This window comes from Coenobita brevimanus, chromosome 23 (genome assembly GCF_032717465.1).
Source record: "Coenobita brevimanus isolate Jiangsu-jjx chromosome 23, ASM3271746v2, whole genome shotgun sequence".
In the NCBI taxonomy this organism is placed as follows: Eukaryota; Metazoa; Arthropoda; class Malacostraca; order Decapoda; family Coenobitidae; genus Coenobita; species Coenobita brevimanus.
Window position 1 is genome coordinate 52261249 of NC_136976.1, and position 23004 is coordinate 52284252.

The window sequence follows — 23004 nt, forward strand, 5'->3', positions numbered from 1 at the left end:
GGTTTATTTTTCATACAAGAAACTATTTAATTTAGCTTTTAGATCTTCCATGATGTATGAATTTAATGGATATTATTTCCCTGAGCTTGAAAGGGAAAGGTTTCTACAAATCAAGTGTATAAAAGCGTGTGGGGAGTAGTAGTATTAAAATACGTCATACGTCGTCGTAAAAAGGACGGTACAAATAAACACCCCGCATTTTGTTTCTTTTAGCCTGTCCTTCATATTTTTAGTTGTTTACTTGTTTTTTGTTTATCATTTACTAGCATCATCAACATTTTCAAGCATATCTGTTTTTGCTCTTACCTCATTCCCTGACTGGTACGTACAGTACACTGCATATACTCGTAATTATCTAACATGGCTACAGGGAAATTGCCTCTTCTTGCCAGGCCCGTGTACCCCAACTGCTAAAAATTCATTCATTCATCCACCCATTCTAATTAGCGTAAGGTAGTCGCAGCATGTATTAACTAATGGACCGGTGATATCGGTGCCCAAGTGGTGACATGTGAAGGCTCTAACACCATAACACCAGTCTGCAGTGAAGTAATATTAGCTGAGTATAGTCACATTCTCCTTCACTCAATTTCATACATCTCTCCTTCCCTGTCTCCTTTTTTGGCCTCCCCCTTAAAGCTGACGTCAAAATGGAAGTGGTGGTCGAGTGTGAGTCGGAGGAGTGGTGTAAGAGGTGGGTGTGATGTGCGGACCGAGATACACCAACACACATATGGTCAGCTCCTTGTCGTAACTTAGGCTTGTCTCTGCAGAAAGAACGATAAACAGGAAGACTCTTACTCCTTCCGAATGTAAATCACAAACAGACAGCCAACATTTGTGAGCAAATGCATGATATTTCTCGAAGTTTGTTTCGATCCATCTATCTAACTGTCTGTCTACCTATTTATCTGTCTGTCTATATATCATTCAATCTTTTTAGCACCACCAGGAACTTCGGGGCCTAGGATAAGGCTACTCAGTGCCAAGCCAGGCATGATCAGCCTCGCTCTTTCCTAAGTGCCATTATGTGGGTAATACATCCCAACCACACCTTTTTTTTTTTTAATAGATAATGAATGGAGGAAGGAAAAACAAAGGGGAAAAAAAATAAGTCCATGTGCCTAAAGGCATCCTCCATTCATAAAATACCCATAACAACTGGACTTGAACTGAAGTGGATCAAATGTTTGTGGGAAACAACTCCCAGGAAGCGAATTCCAGAGAGTAGTAGTTCTGGAGATAAATGAATTTTGATAAGCAGAGGTTCTGCATTGCGGGGGAGAGAGTGTGAATTCATGGACGCTCCCAGCTGCCCGAGTATTTCGGGAGAATATGTGAATGGGAGGAACAATTGAAGCCAGTTCGTCTGAACACTTACGGTAAAAATATCTATAAAATAATACCAAAGAAGCAACATCTCTATGTACTGATATTGGAAGAAGGTCCTGCGTTATGGTAGGATTATTGATTAATCTAATGGTTTTATTTTGAATTTTGTCCAACTGGCTCAGTGCAACCGCTCCACATCCACTCCACAGTGATGAACAGTATTCGATCTGAGAACGCACATGACTTTTGTATATTGTGGCTATCTGCTCGTCAGTGAAGAACTCACGAACTCAGTACATAAGTTCCAATTTTTGGGAGGCATTTTTAGCAAGGGATTTAACATAAGCTGTCCAGCTTAGGTTGAGGTTTAGAGTAACACCTAGGATATCAATTGTAGTGGATATGGGAATATTGACATCATATAAAATTATGTGCGAGTCTGAGGGATACTTTCTGTTGGAGGAATTAATGTATTTAGTTTTCTGAGCATTAAATGAGACCAGATTTGTTTGTCCCCATTGATTGATTTTAGAAAGGTCCTGGTTCAGGGAAATAGCTGTGTTTATTTGGGAATTTATAATATCAAATTGTGTAAAAGAGGTACTAAATGTGAAAAAACTATGAAGGGCCGAGTCATCAGCTTGTATTAGGTTGTGAGTGACAGATAGGAGGTCATTTACAGTATATTAATGAGAAAGAGGGTTGGCGCCAAAACTGATCCCTGAGGTACCCCGGCATTTATGGAATGAAACTGAGAATAAATACCATCTACTATGACCCGTATTTTTCTATTATGATGGTAAGAAGAAATTAGAGGAACCAGTGATGCAAGGTCATAGTGTGACATCTTAGACAATAAGGCCCGGTGCCATACCCTGTCAAATGCTTTTGATATATTTAGCGCTATTGTGTGTGTTTCACCATGTTGGTCTATTGTTTTGTTCATCTGATGGGTAAGAAGGTAAGGAGGCAAAGAATGTCTACAGTTGAACGTTCTTGTCTAAATCCATACTGCCGATCATTTTTTAATTTATTGATTTCTAGATGCTTGATTATGTGTTTGTTAATTAGCGTCTCAAAAACTTTGCCAAGAATGGAAGTTATTCCAATTGCTCTATAGTTTGATGGATCAGAAGTTGCCCCCTATTTAGACATAGGATGGATATTTGCTTCTTTCCAAGAGGCTGGAAAACTTGAGGTACGGATGCATAATCGGAAAAATTTTGCCAATACAGGAGCCAACACTGAGGAGCAATTTTTAAGTACTATTGAAGGAATTTCATCTGGACCAGTAGCTTTGTCTGCTGAGAGATTCTGTAATACAGCTTGTAGGTATTTGGTGTGCTTCATGAAAGGAGGTATTTGAGAGGAATCAAAATCAAGTACAGGAATATTGTAATTTTCTGTATTTAGGGTTGAGTTTGTTGAAAAAATGTCAACAAGAAGTTTGGCTTTTCCACGTGGGTCACTTACTAGATTTCCATTGGGGGACTGTAAAGGTGGACAGGCAGAGTAGGTAGTGAAGTTAGGTTTGAATGAATTAAGGGTTGACCAGAATAGTTTATCATTTGGGTTGTTTAGTAGTTTGTTAGCCTGTCTATGCAGAAAGTTTGATTTAGAAAGATTGATGATAGTTTTAGCATGGTTTCTGATATTTCTATAATAGTCAAAGGCTTCCTTGGTTTTGGTCCTTGTATAAGTGTTATAGGCTATTGTTTTATGTTCTGTTACTCTAGCACAATTGTGGTCAAACCAGTTAGGAGAATTACATCTTTTTCTGTAACTATGATGGGGAATGAATGTTTCCATGCCGACTTTAATGAAATCCTGTATGTGGCCCAATGTGGAATTTGCATCATGGGAGAAAAAGGAGGTCCAAGGAACATCCATGAAAAAATTATGGAGTCTCCCAGTCTGCCCTGTCGTAGTGCCATTTAGTCACCACTACCTGTTCAGAGCAGGAGGGTGTGGTAGGTGTTAAACTGGTGGCTTGAATCAGACAATGATCCGAGGATCCGAGGGGGGACTTCACTTCGACATTATAATTATCTGAATTGGTTGTTAGAAACAAGTCCAATAGGTGGGGATTTTGATCGGGGTTGTCTGGTACACGGGTGAGTTGACTAACTAACTGGGTGAGATTAAATGAGTCTGCAAATAGCTCACATTCAAGACCAGAGTCATCAGTTCTGGGTGAATAAGTGAGCCACTCAACATTATGGACATTAAAATCACCCAGAATAGTAATTTCTGATGCAGTATTAATGTTGAGGACAGTTGTGAAAGAGAGTCAAATAAACTCGGGTCTGGAGGGGCATTAGGGGAACGATAAACACAACAGAAATACTTAATTTTACCAAAAGAATTTAATTTGCATATGGAATAGTCGAAATAAGGACAATTAAATTTAGTAATCTCCTCCAGGGCAATTTCTGATTTAGCAAGGCAACATACGCCTCCTTTGGGTCTGAAATTTTGAATGAAGATATAACCAGGAAAATTAAATCTAGCTAAATCAGAGGTGGAGCTTACTTGTGTCTCTGTCAGAAATAGCAGATCAGGGGATTCAAACTGGAGGAAATTTTGAAAAGAATTGATGTTGGAGTGAACTCCCCTAATCTCGCAAAAGAAAATTTTACTGCACTGACGAGCAGACTTAAGGCGCCGCAACACTGGAGGTGGCACAGTCGCTTGATGACGACAGGGAGGGCCGTGTGCAAACGACGCAGCCCTGCTGGTGGTAGTCACCCGAGAAACCACCGCACTGATTCCCAGCATAGCAGCAGCCATGGTTCTTTTTTATGGGAGGGTGGGAGAGCAGGGATGTATTTTGAAATATGTATGATATGTAGTGACAAGATTGGTGTTTTATGGAGAGAGGATAGCTGGTTTAAGGCAATGTGATATAATGTGGATGTGTGTGTTGTGTAAAGAGGGCAGCCTGATGCCCTCTGATGTTTGAGGCAGAAAGATGTGTACCCAGCTACCAAGGCCTAGGAGAGAAAATGGAATCCAGGCTATTCCCTGAGTCTCCCGTTACCTTGGCGGTAGTACTTCCCTGTAGAGATGGGTGATACCACTGATTTTTTTTCGATAAGATACCGAGTATTTTCCACTCTAATATCGAGGTATCGAGTACCGATACCGAGTACTTCATCGTCCAGTATCGGTTATTTCAAGAACTGTACAGGAAAATAATTTCCTATATACATTATACAGTCAGCAATCATATACAGAGGCCAGGGTGAAGCAACAGGTTTAGTGGAGACATAATAGCCTACAGCAGCTTTCTCTGTCTCTCTCCCGCTCTTGGCCTCGCGGCAGTGCTAGAGTGTCTGACTGACAATAAGATGGTCCCAGGTTCAATACCTGGGCGGAGCAGATTTCTTCTGGACACAAGTGTTGCATCACAAGTTCGCCCCTGTTCACCTAGCAGTAATATACAGTAGGTACCTTGTTGTCAGTCAACTTTGTGAATCACTTACAAGGAGAGACTGAGTAAAAGAGAGACTTGTATGAATACTCAAAATTACGAGAGAAGGCCTCTACGAGTTAATCCTCCATCCTCAGGGTTCCTGCAGGGATACTTTCCCCCCCTCAGGGTGAAAACCATTCAGCAGATCTTCAACATATATTCTCTCTTAGATTCCCTCCAGCCCTTGTTTCATCCCCCCCCCCCCGATTCATTTTGTTACTTCTGAAATCAATGTGGCATTTATATTAAGAAATGAAATTAATAAATAATTTCTTGAAAGTAATATACAGTGTACTTCCATGCAGTATAAATGCACAAACCAAATTTAAGTATTTTCATTTGACACGGGCTTAATGCAGCAAATACTTTTTAGAAAAAAAAATAGTGCATTTCCTAGCACTATAACTACAAACCAAATTAAATTATCTCCATTAAACACAGGTTATCCCATCTAAAGTATTTTGCATTTCTTACTTAGGCCAATATACAGTAGCAAATATTAGTATTACACTACTCATTTTCAGTAAAAGACATTTATAATAACCGCTCTCACTCCCAATGACGAACATGTGAAAATTTTAATTACCGTGTTAGACACTACTGTAGACACTCAGTGGACTGGACATGATAAACAACAAATGGGAATTCGAGTGTCCTAGTAAATAATTTTGCTTGCCAAAGTAAATTACTGGTAGACTTTATTGTATCATTAATAATGGGACATAATGTACCTCTTAAAACAACTGTCATTATTCTCAATATGAAAAAGGTAAAAATCTGCTACGAACGCTACTCCCCTCCTCCGATTCACCTAACCTAACATCCAACTACCCGAGACCCCGCAATAATGTGATGCCAGACGTATGACGACCACAATGCCAGGAGAAAGTGGAAGGGAGTAAAATAATCGATTTGTATCAATATTTTCGATATGAAGGTAGTATTGAAAGTATCGATACTTTGGTATCGATACGCCCACCACAACTTCCCTGGGCGCGGCTGCCTACCCCTACTGCTCACAAACCCTTACCGGATCCATCAGGCTGAACCGCCTTAATTTAGTACGCCATCACTCATTACCAACTTCTTCCTTCTCTCCATTACTCGTGTTTTTACCTCTCCCATAACACCATATTATAGAACAACCATGGGGGACATCATACAACCATATCACACACCAGCAATGATTTTGAACCATTCACCTCGATGCTCACCTACCTCTATGCACGGTTCACTACCTTCGCAAGATCTCTAAACGGCACTCATCACTTTACCCTCTATACCAGACATGCACGAAACCTTCCACCGATTTTTTCTGTTGCCATAAATATCTTTAAGTCCTTTTCACAAGCTTTCTGTCCTATTTTTCTCGCTGCAAATGTTTGATCCTCACATCTTCTATCACTCCTAAAGCCACCCTGTTCGTCACTCACCAGACATTCTGATATATCGCTTTTCTCAATAATAATTCTACAGTATACCTCGCCTACGACAATTCAACAGACGCCACAATTATTTTTGTATTCACTTTGCTCGTCATTTTCTTGTACAGCGGTAACCTACAGCCTTTTTCCTTTCTGCTGGCACAGTAGAGGAGTAGACTGTAACACCAGTCGAACAGGGCAGTACTCCCGAGGTTGATGGCAAGCTGGTGACAGGGAGAGCTGGAGCTCCCGTTTCACCAGCCCTCAGGACTTGATCCTGACCATCTCCCTTTTCTGAACATTTTCAGTGCATTCATTTACACAGAGAGTAGGCCAGCATGCTCTCATGATACCTCTACCTTCAACTGTCTACACCACACTACATGCGCATAACATATCACACCTTCTATTCACATCTTTAGTAATGGCCGCTGCAATCTCACAATCAAATGAGGTGGTATCTCGGATTGCCACCACCGGCAGGGTAGGGCTGGAGGCACAGGGTCCTCCCGGTCGCTATCAAGCGACTGTGCCAGCAGCGACTGTTGCTATTTCCGGGATTGCTCATCGGCAAAGAGGTGACGGTGCGGCCTTATTCTTTACCAACATCCGCGGCCTTACCACAAATTTAAACTCAGTTCATTTTTTCCTTCAGTCCATATCCCCTTTGGCCCTTTTCCTCACAGAACCACAAATCTCACCTCTACCGATATATCTCCATTTTGTTTTCCAGGTTACCATCTCCTTACAAACTTTCGAAACAAGGGCGGCACCTGTTGTTATATCAAATCCCAATATGCAGTTGACACTATTTTAAACTTCACTTCATCCAGTTTTGATTACTCATTATATAAATTAAATTGCCAAAACATTACCAAATATATCTGTGTAGTTTATCGTTCCCCCAATGCTTCTTCGGAACCCAGTGTATTTGATTCCATATCCACTCAGTTGAGTAACCTTGACCTTGCCCTTGGCAATGAAATTACCATTTTGGGTGATTTTAACATACACAATGTTGAATGGTTATTGCATTCTGCCCGGACTGACGACGCTGGTCTGGAATGCGAGCTGTTTGCGGAATCGTTTAATCTCACCCAGTTGGTAAAGCAACCAACCAGAATACCTGATAATCCTGACCATAATGCCCATCTCTTGGATTTATTCTTGACAAATAATCCAGATCAATACAGGATAGAGGTACTGTCTCCACTTGGATCCTCTGACCACAATCTCATCAAAGCCTCATTAGTTAACCCTCCTACATCTCCCCCATTCCGAACCTGTCAGGGTGACCCGATGGCACTTTGACAGGGCAGACTGGGATGGATTTAGAAATTTTCTTGCTGATGTTCCATGGCAGTCTTTCTTCTCTAGTGATCCCAATTCTACCCAGTCCCACATTTGTGACTTAATACTAGCTGGTATGGATTTATTCATACCAAGTCAACAATTCACTAAAAGATCAAACTCTCCAAAATGGTTTGATGGCAATTAAAGCAGAGCAACAGCCCAAAAGTCATTAGCATATAACTCTTACTTAAAATCAAAAACACCTGAATCACTCTCCCAATTTAAAATTGCTAGAAATCATGCAAAAGCTGTATTAAATCTATCTAAATCAAACTTTCTTCAAAAGCAAGCATCAAAACTACTTAACAACCCTAATGACAACAGAATATTCTGGTCAACTCTTAATTCTTTCAATAATAACTTTAACAAGTCATCTTCCCCCACTAAAATCTTCAGATGGCAATATTACAAATGACCCACGTGGGAAAGCAGATATCTTTGCTAGTACCTTTGCAAGAAACTCTACCATAGATGATACCAGCCAGAATGTCTCAGTACTGGAACTTGATTCTCCCGAAATTGCCCCACTTAAAATACAGACAAGATTTGTAAAATCCATCCTAGACAATTTACCTACCAACAAAGCTCCAGGTCCAGATGGAATTCCGCCAATTGTTTTGAAAAAGTGTTCCCTGAACTTGCCTCTGTCCTAGCTAAATTATTCAGACTATGCATACGTACTTCTTTATTCCCAAATTCATGGAAAGAAGCCAATATCCACCCAGTTCCGAAGAAAGGAAGTTCGTCTGACCCCTCCAATTACAGACCAATAGCTATCACATCTTCTCTTGGTAAGGTATTTGAAACTTTAATTAATAAGCATATTGTTAAACATCTTGAATCCAACAACTTAATTAATGATAGACAATACGGTTTTCGCCACGAAAGATCCACCATTGACATACTCAATCTCTTAACTCATACCATCCATCAATCAATTGATCTTTTGGAGAAACTCATGCAGTAGCTCTTGATGTCTCTAAAGCTTTCGACAGAGTATGGCACCGTTCCCTGCTGTCCAAACTCCCTTGCTATGGACTAACGTCTTTTGTTCCTCTGATTTCTTCTTATCTTAGTGACAGGAAAATAAGAGTAAAAGTAGATGATGTATATTCGAATTTCCACTCAATTAACGCCGGCGTGCCACAGGGATCAGTTCTGGCCAACCCTATTTCTGGTTCATATTAATGATCTCTTATCTGTCACTCACAATCCCATTCACTCATATGCAGATGACTCAACACTACATAGTTCATTCACACTCAGACATCCATTTACAAAGTCTAATATCTCTACCTCTCAACTCAATACAGCCATCTCCATAAATCAAGATCTATCTACAATCAGTGAATGGGGACAAAACAACCTTGTCTCTTTTAATGCTAGTAAAACTAAATATATACAGTTTACTAATAGACAGATATTGCCAGATTCGTACATTACCTTCAGTGCTACTAATATTCCCATCTCCAAAAGTATTGAAATTCTTGGTGTCTCACTTAACAGTGCCCTCAGCTGGACCTCTCATGTCAGATCACTTGCTAAAACCGCCTCAAGGAAACTTGGATTATTGTACAGAGTCCGTAACTTCTTCGCCGATGAGCAGTTAGCTATAATTTATAAGAGTCATGTGCGCTCTCAGCTTGAATATTGCTCACCCTTGTGGAATGGTTGTGGAGAGGTTGCATTAAGACAACTAGACAAAATTCAGAATAAAGCTGTTAGAATCATTAACAACCCTGCCATTACATATAAACTACCTCCCCTGCAAGTAAGAAGGAATGTTGCCTGCATTATTTTACAGTTATTTTTTTGGCAAATGCTCAGACGAAGTTGCGTCCATGGTGCCACCTCTCCATGCCTTCCCTCGTGCTACACGGGCATCTGGTAACGCTCATGACTGGAATGTCACTCAACCACATTGCAGAACTTCTGCCTATCAGAATTCTTTCATTCCCCGAACTGCATCTCTCTGGAACTCGCTTCCCCAGAGTTGTTTTCCTCCAAATTTCAACCTACAACTGTTCAAGTCTAATTCTTACAGATATTTTATGAACAGAGGACACCAGTAATCTGGTGTATGGATTATTTTTTTTTCTCCATTTGTTTTTCCTTCCTCCGTTCTGTTATTTAAAAAAAAAAAAAAAAAAAAAAAAAAAAGTATCACTCATCCATGCCGTCTTGCATCTCTCGAACAAACACTTCATTTCTCTTTCTTCATTACATTTAACCGTCTCTGCATACGCTTCAGCAACCCCTACTGCTTTCCCATTCTTCAGTCAGTTCACAGCATTCTTCACTTCTACCAACGTTACATTTCTAGGCAATACATTCCTTCTCTGCGCCCCACCAAAACCAATCACGTTTACAGCCGCTCTACTCTCAACATTTGCATTCATCAGCCTTTCAGAACATTCTTTCTATCAGCTCCTTATTTCACTTCCACTGGTTTGTATTATTAACCTTTCATCCCTCGCATTTGCGCATTTCTTTCCACTTTCACATCTACAGCACATTATGTACTGCGCATATACAAGATCGAGTGCGAAATGATGAAGTGCGAAGGAGAACTGGAGTTGTTCGGGAGATGGCTGGTAGAGTTGAGCAGAGGGTGTTGCGATGGTCTGGGCATATGGAGAGAATGGATAAGGAGCGATTGGTGAAAAAGATAACTAGATCTGATGTGAGAGGTGTAAGGCTGAGATGAAGACCACGAATAGGATGGATGGACAGTGTGAAGAGAGCGCTGGATGCGAGAGGGATGTCTGTTGAGCAAGGAAGAGTGGCTGTGCGTGACAGAAATAAATGGAGAGAAATTGTGAATAAATAAGTGATGACGCAGCCCTGAGGGGATATTCTCCCGCATTTGGTCTGATCAGCTAGTCAGGTCAGGTGCGGGTAAGGGGATGGGTCTGTTATGATGTGGCAGGGGTAAACCAGTTCTGCTGTCGGGCCCTGCTGCGGATGTCACTGATTGCATTGCGCAGTTGACCCTTGTGCGGTGTGGTGCGGTGAGGATCTGTCCGTTCTCCCCTTTGGGGCTAAGATGTGAATGAATGTGTTTGAATGGATGAGTAAATGGAGAGTGTGTCGTCCTGTCTCGGCTACCTCCCTTTCCTTGGGGGAAGCAGCCTAGGTATATAGATAGATAGATAGATAAAATGAGTGTACACTGTATACCCATGATATACTGAGACTGCACAAATGAACACCAACCCCACTTCTTTTGCAATGTACGGTTTTAACTATAAACACAGACATGCAAGAGTGGTAACTACTTTGTCCGATGAAAGAGCATTAAAGTATTAGCTGTGCATCTCGTGTAGTAGCTGTTTAACTTAGAGAGAGAGAGAGAGAGAGAGAGGGGGGGGGAACACTAGGCCATTAAAGGTAAAACCAAGCGATAAGAGTGAGAGAGGAAGACACTGTAGGGCAGCAATTTTCACCTCTTTCGGGTGGTGCACTCCTCAGCCTTGGTCGACACATCCACATCCCCCCCACCCAACGCCACCCCCGCTTCCTGCCATCACCTGACTCTAACCCTTGTTCCTGAATTATTGTTATTATTGTTGCTGTGGGTTAAAATGGGCGCTAACTCGGATGAATACTGGCTGGTTTAACCCTTTTGCAATCTACTGTCCTCTTTTGACAGAGAGAGAGAGAGAGAGAGAGAGAGACGGGGAATATTTTAGCTGGGATGCGATCCCCTTAATATAAGACTCCATGGTATCTCTCTCTCTCTCTCTCTCTCTCTCTCTCTCTCTCTCTCTCTCTCTCTCTCTCTCGAAACAATCAGATTAGAGACAGAGGAAAAAGAGCAAGAAAATGGCCAGGCGACAGACAGAAAAGAAACAAAAATTACTAAGCGGGCACAAAGGAAAACGTGCTTTGAAGGCTGACACACAGACAGAATATGAGTACGGAATATAAAGCAATGGTTCATCGTGACACACACACACACACACACACACACACACACACACACACACACACACACACACACTTGTTGAGGGCACTATACTTTTCCTCTGAGTCCTCTCCCCACTTCCCTCTTCAGGTTGAGAAGCACTGTCAAGGTAATGGGAATGGGAGAAGCACAAGACAGGAAGCGCCAAGCACAATCTTTCTTCCTTCAGTGCCGTAAGAGGAACAAAAAAATGGATGCAACACAAGGGCTGGGCGATGGGATTAGCACATCATTATACTCCGTTCACTTTAGTTAGGCTCAACATTGCCATCTCTCCAACTTGAACGCTGAGCAGTGACAAAAGCTTATATCACTAGAATATGTTGCTAGTCACGGAGAAAGTGCTATGGGAAAGATTATAGTGCCGTAATATTGTTATTCTGCCACTAGGCTACGGGAAAACAGCTGCAAAAAAACAAAATCTCCGCCAAGCTAAGATGAACGAACTGCAGGCCGTGGTGGGCTGGAGCAGTGTCCTCCACGCTTACGTTAGTTCTAATAGTTGCTCTCATCGGCACTGTGTAAATGGTACCTCTCTCTCTCTCTCTCTCTCTCTCTCTCTCTCTCTCTTAGGTAAGGTAAAGTTAGGTGTTGTAAGGTGATGTGAGGTTAGGTAAGCTAAGGGATCGAGTCTATGATCATAAATCCTAAAATTATGCAAATTGAGGAGATAATTCCTACTGATTATGATTTTTCGAAATGATAGTTTAGTAATTTCAGTGGCATATACCATCAATACATCTCATAGTTCGACACTGGAGTAAAAATAATACACGTCAATTACAAGCATTGTAACCAGCAAAGGGCTGGTGTAGGACCGAGTTGGGAATGACTCAGCACTCTGAAAGTCCCTCATTGGATTCAAAGGGTCATTGTTACTGTACCCTTGTTAGTTTATCTTGGCCCAAAATTGCCATCTTCATCTTGAATGCTGATTTGTATCACTAAATTAGCACTAGAATAAGCTGCGAGTCACGAAGCAATGCTATGGAAAGGAGGTAGAGCATTATGTATTTTTCAGCCGTTGAACTGCAGAGACTTACATTAGAATATGATGCTAGCCACGAGGAAGTGGCTTACTATGGAAAGGATGTAGAGCTATAGTATTGTCTCTGCCACTTAACTGTAACAAGAGATTAACTCTGGAATACGATGCTAGTCACGAAAATGTGGAAAGGACGTGGGGCTGAATCTGCGTTTTTCTGCCAGTGAGTTACTTGACTGATGAGCAAGCTGCAAAATGATGAAAATCTGGGCCAAGCTCTGACGAAAGAACTCGGCCAAAAAAAAAAATACGATGTGGTAGTTTTTCGTTTCATTCTTATTATTCCCAGACGATTTTATTCGGCTTAGGAGAAATTTGACGAACTGGGGAGATTAGCTACATCGTCATTAACCCTTTCACTACGAGACATTTCCCCTGAAGCTGAACAAAGTTGTCTAGCAACAGCAAGGATAGTAGTCTACCTATCTATCTATTGCCAGACGCCTTAGTAACGTATGGGGTGGCCACAAACAAATCGCCTCCATTTCACCCTGTCCCTCGCCATTTCGCTGCCCTCCCCGCAGCTCACACACCCCTCTCTCATATACCTCTCCACTCCATCCCTCCATCTCATCCTCGGCCTCCCCCTTCTTCCCCCCCCTCCATCTCATTCACATACACTCTCCTCGTTAGTCTCTCGCTTTCCACCCTTTCCACATGGGCACACCACCTTAGTGTATATCTCCTAACGCTTTCAATCATCCATATTCACATCACAAAGCTCCTTCATTTCTTCATATGTCAATCTCTCCATGTAACTCCACATGCTCCACTCAGATAACTCATTTCCACTGTCCTCACTCTTGACTTGTGCTCTTTTAACAAGGTCCAAGCTTCACTTCCACACGTTACAGCTGATATCACAATATTATCATGCAGCGACTTTTTTACTTCCATGCTTACTTCTCTATTTCTTATCACTGCTTTCAAAGTACCAGCAACCTTTCTTCCCTGTTGTACATCTATCAAGCCCTTCATCCTCCAGACTTCCATCCTTACTCATCACACTACACAAGCACTTGAATGCAATCACATTTTCCATTTCCTCATCATCCAACTCACTGGGCATTCAGTAACTTCATTTGTCTCGAAAACCATAACTTTACTCTTCCCTACATTCACCTTTAGAGTCCGTTTCTTACACACCCTCCCAAACTCATTCAACAAGCCTTGCAGTCACCCATTGTCTTCACTTAACAATACAGTATCGTTTGCAAATTACAGAAAAGGAATTTTCCAGACACTGCCCTCTCTCATTAGGGCCACTCCAACATCCACTGCCCTATAACCCCATCCATATAGCCTACAGATTTAAAAACCATGGAGACGTGACACATCCCTGTTTCAATCCAACATTCAGATAGAACAAATCACTCAGTTCACCATCCACATACACTGTTGCCTGAGTACCCTCATACATACTGCACTGTTCACGGCATTCAACAGCTTCTCATTTACTCCATACATTCTTAATATTTCCACATTTCTTTTCTATCCATTCTGTCATATGCTTTCTCCAAGTCCATGAAGGCAGCATACTACTTCCTACCCTTCTCTAAAAACTTTTCCACTGGAGTCCTAAGGATGAATATCTGATCTACACAACCTCATCCAATCCTATCTGTTATTTCCCTAACTCTGTCATTAAGTATCCTACCATACTGTATACTTTTCCTACTACACTAAGAAGACAAATGCCCCTACGATTACCCCTGTAAAGATGGATATTAGTAATAGCTGCAGTTTCAAGCTCATCTGAACGTAAGGCTCTTCCGTTGTCTATTATCCTCCTTCCGAGGGATAGAGAGGGGGACTGAAATCAAGAATGTATGTATAACCTGGCAGCTCCACCGGACGATCATATTGATGCCACCACGTGAAGGTGTCCCTCCCAAGGGCCAGTAGCAGGGATAAAATATAAAATAATGGTGTGCCGATGGTATTAGGTTAGTGGTTTATACCTGGAGATGTGAGGAAAATTCTAGAAACCTCGACATTTCAATTTGATTTTCTTACTCTTTTACCTTACGAATTGGTTCTTGTCATTATTGTCACTGTATATTGCTTATTAAGTACATCAATCCGCGAGAACATGTGAGTTCTCTCCATTGCCCTAAAATATTCTGTGCTGTGATAGTGGTAAAGTAGCGGGTGTATTTAAAGGAACCGCCCCCTCTGTTTGTGGTGTGGTGGGAATAGTAGTGACAGTGAGTGGCGGAGAGTCAGTTACAGTCAGTCAGACAGTGAGTCAGTCTGACAGTGAGAATCCGTTAGAAAGTTAGTCAGCGAGTGACGGGCAGAGTTAGGACTGAGGCAACGAGAGAGAGAGAGAGAGAGAGAGAGAGAGGGAGAGATCCACGGTGTTTTGCTAGTGTACTGTGGGTCAAAAAAGTATTGGTGCACAATATGCGTGAAACATCTGGGACCACAGAACTGATGTCGGTAGGTGTTATATTTCTCCAACAGGCAATATCCTCTTGCCAGCATGTAGCAAATGTTATGTTTATATAAAAACAGACATTGTTCATACAGAATGAGACATTGGTAATAAACGAATGTTTTCGGTAGGCATTGGACCTTGTGTGTACCGATACCTTTTTACCCATAGTACCTCAGCTTTACCCCCTGTGGCGGGGGGACACAATCTGGCCGCTCTATGGGGTGGTACTACTATTCTGCGGCCAGATTGTGTAAAGAAGAATTCTGCCACCGTATTCCTTGCGTGTCGTAAGAGGCAATTCCTGCTATAGTGGTGGCGGGCGAGCTCCGGGTCATAGGGACGCCCGGCCCAGGCAGACTTATGTCGTTGTCGCCCTGAGTCCCGGCGCGCTGTATATGCTCCTCGGTAGGCTCCTTCTGGGGGTGTTAGGTCGCCCTCCGTGACATTATACTGCATTTTAGCCTCAAAGATCATCCCAGAACTAATATGGGAGCAATTTACCCTGTAATGCTAGGTGAAATTAGGCTCGACTTCTCGTTCCTATTTCACCTAACGTGGAGCGGGATCCTCTTTCGAGACCGGAGCTATATAGTGCAATAAAGAGAGGCAGGACACAAAAACTCTAGGCAACAACCTTTACACGTATATTACCACAATCAGACACAGGACAAATCAGCAGATATTACAACACAATAAATAGCAATATAAAACCTTATCTAGGATATGTGTATCTCGCAGGATACTTGCTTCTCTGATAGTAATGACAACACAAACAATCCTAGTGTATCAGGAGTGCAGTAAATATAGGCGCGCGCGGGGGCGCGGGAGGGGAATTAAGTCTCACTAGGAGGAGATAGGGGAGGTGCGGGGAATGACTTGTGACGGCTAGGGGAAAGTTATGGTAATACTGGAGGGCGGCAGATATTAGCCGTGAAGTTTATATGATTTTCACTAGCCAAAATACTTTGGTAATTGATTTTATTCTTGATTTACACTTACTCGGGATATTGGAGTGAGAGAGGGTGGTAAACAAGATTTATGGGTAGCGTGGGGGAGGGAGAGAATACCATTAATACTTCCTTTCACAATATTCCTTCACAGTAATGGGGGTATGTCTTTATGGGGAATCTCCCGGCGGCACAGGCTTATTAATTGTATAACAGGGATGTCACTCACACGTATAGTCAATCAGATCTTGTTCCACACTCTCGTCCTTTAACTTCTCATTGTGATCTGATTTACCCCGATATTCACTATATGAAATCACTGCACAATACTTACATTAGGGGAAATCACACTTAACCTAAATCACTCGTCCTACAATATCACACGTATTCATCAGGGGGATAGGCAGGAACATGTCGTCGGCGATCCTGCTGGGCTAGGGGCACCACCAATGTGAGGCGTGCCGAGAGGACACGGGATAACTCGTAAGGGCGTCCTCTCGCGTCCTGGGCTTCCCGTGGCTTCCGGGCTTGGCTCGGGCGTGTGGCCCTCGGGACTGGGGCCGAATAGCTCCGGGAACCTCTGTGATAAGTCCCGGTGTCGTGGGGGCGTAGAGAGATCACACCCGGGTGTCCTGGGGAGAACCGAGAGAGACTGTGGGCTGCGGTCTCCAGCGTCTAGGGGCGCCGACAGGGGAGGGCTGCGGCAGCGACTTCCACTGAGGTCCGTCAGGTGCGTCTGCTCTAGAGCCAGGCGTAGAGAACAGAGACCAGGGGAGGCTGGGAGGCCTGTCTGGGTCACTCTGGGACAGGAAGCCTGGGCTCCGGTCTCCTGCCGTGGGGACGTCTCTCTACTCACCTCTCTCAGCACACCCTCGGAGAGACTGTAAATCGTCTCACGAGGGAGGGAGCGACCGTAGATCGTCTCACAAGGGAGGGAGCGACCATAGATCGTCTCTACCGGAGCACTTTCGGAGCGACCATAGATCGTCTCAAGAGGATGGGAGCGACCATAGATCGTCTCTACCAGAGCACTTTTGGAGCGACCATAGATCGTCTCACGAGGATGGGAGCGACCATAGATCATCTCTACCGAAGCACTTTCAGAGCGACCATAGATCGTCTCACGAGGATGGGAGCGACCATAGATCATCTCTACCGAAGCACTTTCGGAGCGACCATAGATCGTCTCACGAGGATGGGAGCGACCATAGTTCGTCTCTACCGGAGCACTTTCGGAGCGACCATAGATCGTCTCACGAGGATGGGAGCGACCATAGATCGTCTCTACCGGAGCACTTTCGGAGCGACCATAGATCGTCTCACGAGGATGGGAGTGACCATAGATCGTCTCTACCGGAGCACTTTCGGAGCGACCATAGATCGTCTCACGAGGATGGGAGCGACCATAGATCGTCTCTACCAGAGCACTTTCGTAGCGACCATAGATCGTCTCATGAGGATGGAGCAACCATAGATCGTCTCTACTGGAACATTTTGGGAGCGACCATAGATCGTCTCTACCGGAACACTTTGGGAGCGACCATAGATCGTCTCTACCAGAGGGGCGCCGTCTGGAGTATATTTTCTAACTCCACCCCTAGCTGGCTCAGCAATTCCACTCCGTGAAGGTAGTGTCCTTCTCCTACGGTGGCGGCGGTGTGGTGGCTGCATGACACAGGGGCGCACAGCCCGTGCTGACATGTGTCGCTGTTGCCCGGAGTGGTGGTGGCTGGTGGCGGCTACCCCGTGGGATCCGTGTGGGAGTGTCGGCGCATCTGCGGGCATACTAAGCTGTTTTTGGCTTGCCCTGCCATCGGGGGTACTATGGTATTCTTCGGGGGCACTGTTTTTCAAGCCACGCATTTTATACCCAAATCGTGATGCAGGTAGTCACGCCATCTTTGGGGAAAGTCATAGCCACTTCACAGCTCAACGCCCTCACCTATGACGGCAACCTGGACAACACACTCATCCAAGCCAGACAACTCGTCACCGCCGCTTACCTGGAGACCGACACAGCCACCCAAGCACAAATTATCTTCAATACCCTTGTAAGGATCCTCCCCTGCACCATAAGAGAACATCTCATAATCTTCGACCCAATGGGAGACCTTGACAAGGATGTTCAACTTATCTTTTTTTTTTTTTAAGTGACCGACTCTGGGCATAGGCTTCACAGCCTGCTTTCAAGACCCAGTAGTCCTCGTACGTACGCACACCTCTACATGTCACCACTTCGTCGCTAACACCCACCGTCCATACTGAATACATGCTAGGGCCGTCTCATACAGGACTGGTGTATTGGTATTAGCGGGGGTATTTTTACATGTCGGCGGGTCTTCTGGTAGATCAGTAAAGTCTGATTTTATGAAATTCAAATCCTTAAACTGTTCCCTGCCTCAGCGGGATTTGAACCTGGGTCCGTCAGGACTGCAGGCCAACTCTACCGATTGAGCCACCGCCTCGCCCTTCGCACCACCCCACAACAAATCGGTGCAGTGAGTGGAATCCTGATGAATCCGGCACCACATCCAAAACCACGGACGCCCCCCAGACACACAGTCTCACCAACACCAAGCAGTAGGGCCAGGGCGCGCCCCAACAAAAAGCGCCCCACCCCCCTTCTAACAAAAATACCAACCAGATTTCCAAATATCTGTGGGAATTTTCAGCATGACATCACCAGTGCCCCTTTCATGACATGCGGGAGCAACTCACAGCTGCCTGACGGAGACCAGCTATCCAAGCCTGCCACACGGTCTCCACTCCTCCATCCAACATCACAACACCCCAGCTCATATCGCAATTGTCATATGCATCTCTTCTGCACCCCACCCGCCACCTCTCAACCACGCCACACTAACTCCCCCACCCAGCACGGCACACCACAACCCGCCTCCCCTGACCACAAAACTGACTCATACACCTTCTATCTCACACCATCACACTCCTCACCCTCACTCCAGAGCCATTGAGTAGGAAGAGTTTGGCCAACCGCTGTACTGGGCGCCATATTGCATCTAAACGTCACCGACCGGGCGTATGAAAACAATACTAAAAGTACAAATATCAACCCCCCAGCCTTTTATTTCAGTACAGGTATTATATATATATATATATATATATATATATATATATATATATAAGTATACATGTATATATCTACCCATGTATGTCTATCTATCTATCTAGGGTGTATATATATATATATATATATATATATATATATATAACTATGCATAAATGCACATATACATGCATATATGGCTGATGATTATGATGGAACGTTTTTAATGTATAATAACAGGAGGAAAGAAAATGAAAACCCAACCAAAGCCTCCCCAACACCCGCCTAACAAGTAGGAATAACATTGTTTTAGCTTGAAAATCCTGTACAAAAGCTGCTAGGTCCTTGAATGTTTTCATATTCCTTTCCACCACTTCATTTATACATTATTATAACACTTCTCTATATACGGAGTAAAAATATTTATATACAGGACATACTATAACCTACAGCCTTAAAGTAGTGTACGTTGAAGAGTTTTACTTATACTTCATTACAGCGAATCTTATAGCAATGCTTTTGCTTCCTATTGCACCTCCAGACTTACAGAGATGAGCCTCATTTTTGCGAATATTTTTTGGCGTAGATATGAACCCTTACAGTGAATAATCTCCTCACCTATTTCTTCCTAACACACACAATATATATATATATATATATATATATATATATATATATATATATATATATATATATATATATATTCCTCAGTTTACATGAAACCGAACCGAAAACAAGTAACTCCAGCCTATCTAATAAGTTTAGTACGTCTAAGTCTACAGCAATAGTTAGAACGGACAGGAATCTTAAGAGACAGATACACAGGCGGATGAACAAAAAGATTAGAGAGAATGAGAACAAATTTACATACAGAACACAAATAGGAATTGTTGTGTGGTGTCCAGTCTTTCCGGCGGACTTTAATTTCCCATTCTTTCCTGCTTGTGGGATCCCTAGGAAGCCTGTACATTATTTTCCCATACCTGTGCGGTTGGAACATCGCCAGGCTGCACAGTATACCATCTGGTGGTCAAATATAGGTATATTGCAGGTGATATGGCGATAGAAAGTGTTGCGTCCCCCTTGATCTCTATGCTTTCTTATGGCAGTCAGGTGAGGTGGTGACTGGTGAGGTGAGGATGCAATATGGCGCCCATATGTCACGTGACCGGTTCTCAGCCAATCACAAGTGAGCGCGTGAGGTGAGGTCTGAAACCGATTTGGCCAAACTCACTCCCCCTCCCACCATACCCTCCACCAACTCCACACCCTCACCACAGACCCCCCACTCACCCACGGCGACCTCACCTCCCACCCCAGCTGTGGGGCCGTCCTAGGGTGGGTATCTCCGCGGTGGAGTGTATTTCAGTTAGGTTTGTTGGTGTGTAAATTAGTAGTTTAGGTTAAATTTGGTTAAGCTAGTAGGTTTAGTTAGATTACTGTTAGATTAAGCTAGTAGGTTAGATTAGGTGAATTTACTATAAGTTTGCGATTCCAGACTGATGCTATTCTCTGCACCAGACTGATTATAGTGTCTTTATTTTGAATTCGCTACCATTCGACGACAGAAATAAACGTTTTTAAGTGTCTATTCTTGACTATGTCATCATAAACTTGTATAATAGCACTTTTTAGTTCACTTATTGCCCAACTGAGCTAATGCGGTGTAGTAGAGGGGGTTTTATGAGGGCGGTAGTATGGTCGGCAATTTTAGAAGGAAGTCTTGTGTTTACAGTTTTACCTAATCAGCTGATCTGGGCATAAACTAGAAAACTTTCATAAACTCCTATCGGACAGTGCGTTGTATAAGGTACAAGGTACACGTCAATGTTTTTGTACATATCAATAGGACTCTGACTTATTTTCCAGTAGGTGCACCAGTTTAAAAATTTTTTCATCATAACCAAGCTTCATTTTCCACTTTGCTTAAGGATGGGTTGAGTTTGGGTCGAACAAGAAAAAGGCCTGATAGAGGGAGAAACCAATCCGTAATTTGCCCAGTTAAATGAGCCACACTTTCATTCACTAACGATTCAAACTTCAGGAATCGTGACACCATCTCATTCATAAACATCCACAGGAATCATAGTAACCGCCTATCGGCAGGAAATCACTGATTCTTAGTTCACTGACATACTATGGTATATGAGGTTCCTTGTTGCATACAACGCAACAAAATAAATGAAAGAAATATGCATTCAAAGTTTTGTGACTTAAAAATGTCATATCTTGGTAACTGCTAATTAATTTATTCATTTTTTCCAATAGGAGCATTCGCGCTGAATGGAAAATCTGCCAGACACCACCAGAAACTACGTCTCATTTTCATTTTGACGGGCTAAGGGGGTCTTAGTTAAACTTCAGTGTTCTTTTTCTGATCGATATTTACGATATTGGTTAAACAAATACCTTTTAAAAAATGTAAATTACTCTTACTTGTTCTATTTCACCCAAAATATCACCTAAAAATTCGTATATTTATATATTCTTCCCTAAGAAGGTTAGGACAGTATCTGTCAATAAGACTGTTTTTGGACTGTAAGAAGCGAAAAAGGCGTTTGAATAATGACATCCGTATATAATCTGACTTGTACAAAAAATGGCTAATATGGTCTATCAATAGTTTAATATTTATTAGACTCTAAAATGTTACGGCGTATCGAAGCCTAGCGCTGCCAGACTTACGAAGGAAGCCAGCTGATGGAGCAGATCACAGTACAAGTGAAAGCACGGGTGTTTTGGTTTGCTTGGAAAACTTGTACCGGAGGCAGCAACTAAATATCGACATGCATTCTTGAAGCGAATTAAGTTTTATTCTTACTCACAGGGAGTTTAATGTGTTAGTGTGAATTATAATCAACTATAATTGTTGGTTAAAGATATATATATATATATATATATATATATATTTCTATGCATGCATAAACCAGGCTGCAACCGCAATGAAATATTTTTTATATTAATATATTTTTTCATGCTACATTGACAAGGCACTGTTTTATAGAGAAGAAATAGAATATTTACATATTTTTACAATATATAAGATTCATGAAAAAGGCCATTCAATCATTGCCTGACGTGATTTTTTTTTCATCCAAAAAATTAAAATACCGGTGATATCTGGCATTTCTCCAGTCGCGCGAACACTCCTATTGAGCCAAAGGTATGTACAGTCAAGGAAAGGTCCGCATTACCCACTGTTCGGAGCATCAGTGGTCGACGTATAGTCACGAAGCAGCAGCCAGACCCTACATGTCCGGCAACTGTGAGTGGGAGGGAGGGTGACCGGGGGCGGGAGGTTTTGGAGCGCTGCTCACGTCACAGTATCAATAGCCAATGATGATGCGTCCGACGTATTCTCAAAGTGAAAAAGCGGTATGTTGTTTGTATGGTATTACACTGTTCTCTGAGTGTGTCTACAGTACTGCATATATAATACATGTTTACTGTTAAAGGTATGTTTCTTTGCCTACATTTTGTAATGTTCGATTCAGAGGCTGATCTTATAATTATGACTTCACGTTTCATTCTGTCTAAAGGAAAACGAAGTTGGTTAATTGCTCATATAGATTTATTATTATTATTTTTATTGTTATTACCCACTACCCTAGACTCTAAGTTGGAGATGAATAATTTCCAAAATAACACTGAGAATGTTTGCAGGCGGATGTTTTTACTGGGATGACAGAGAACACATAATTAAAAAATAAATTAATAGCAATTTACATTCGAGTCAACACAAAATATAAATGTATGTTACATCGTTACGAATATCTCATGAAGAAACGTCTCATGTTAAAGTCGAGAGGGAATGAATGCATTCAAACCTCTGTCCTAACCCAGCAGACTTCCATAACTTTCCTGACAACACTGACTCTACAGACATCTACATCTGTCTCTATCTATCTATCTGTTGCCAGACACCATAATCCCACAAAGGGTGGCCATTTGACA

The 23004-nt window shown here is 42.6% G+C and overlaps 1 protein-coding gene across 1 annotated transcript in view; it reads left to right on the forward strand.

Annotated features, from left to right (window-relative positions):
- The first annotated feature begins 20782 nt into the window (after nucleotides 1–20782).
- LOC145392970 (uncharacterized) overlaps nucleotides 20783–23004 on the forward strand; it is a 74177-nt gene continuing 71955 nt past the window's right edge. Inside the window, exon 1 of the mRNA XM_080267264.1 lies at nucleotides 20783–20867. The gene's annotated coding sequence lies outside the window, so the exon portion shown is untranslated. The remainder of the gene's footprint in view (nucleotides 20868–23004) is intronic.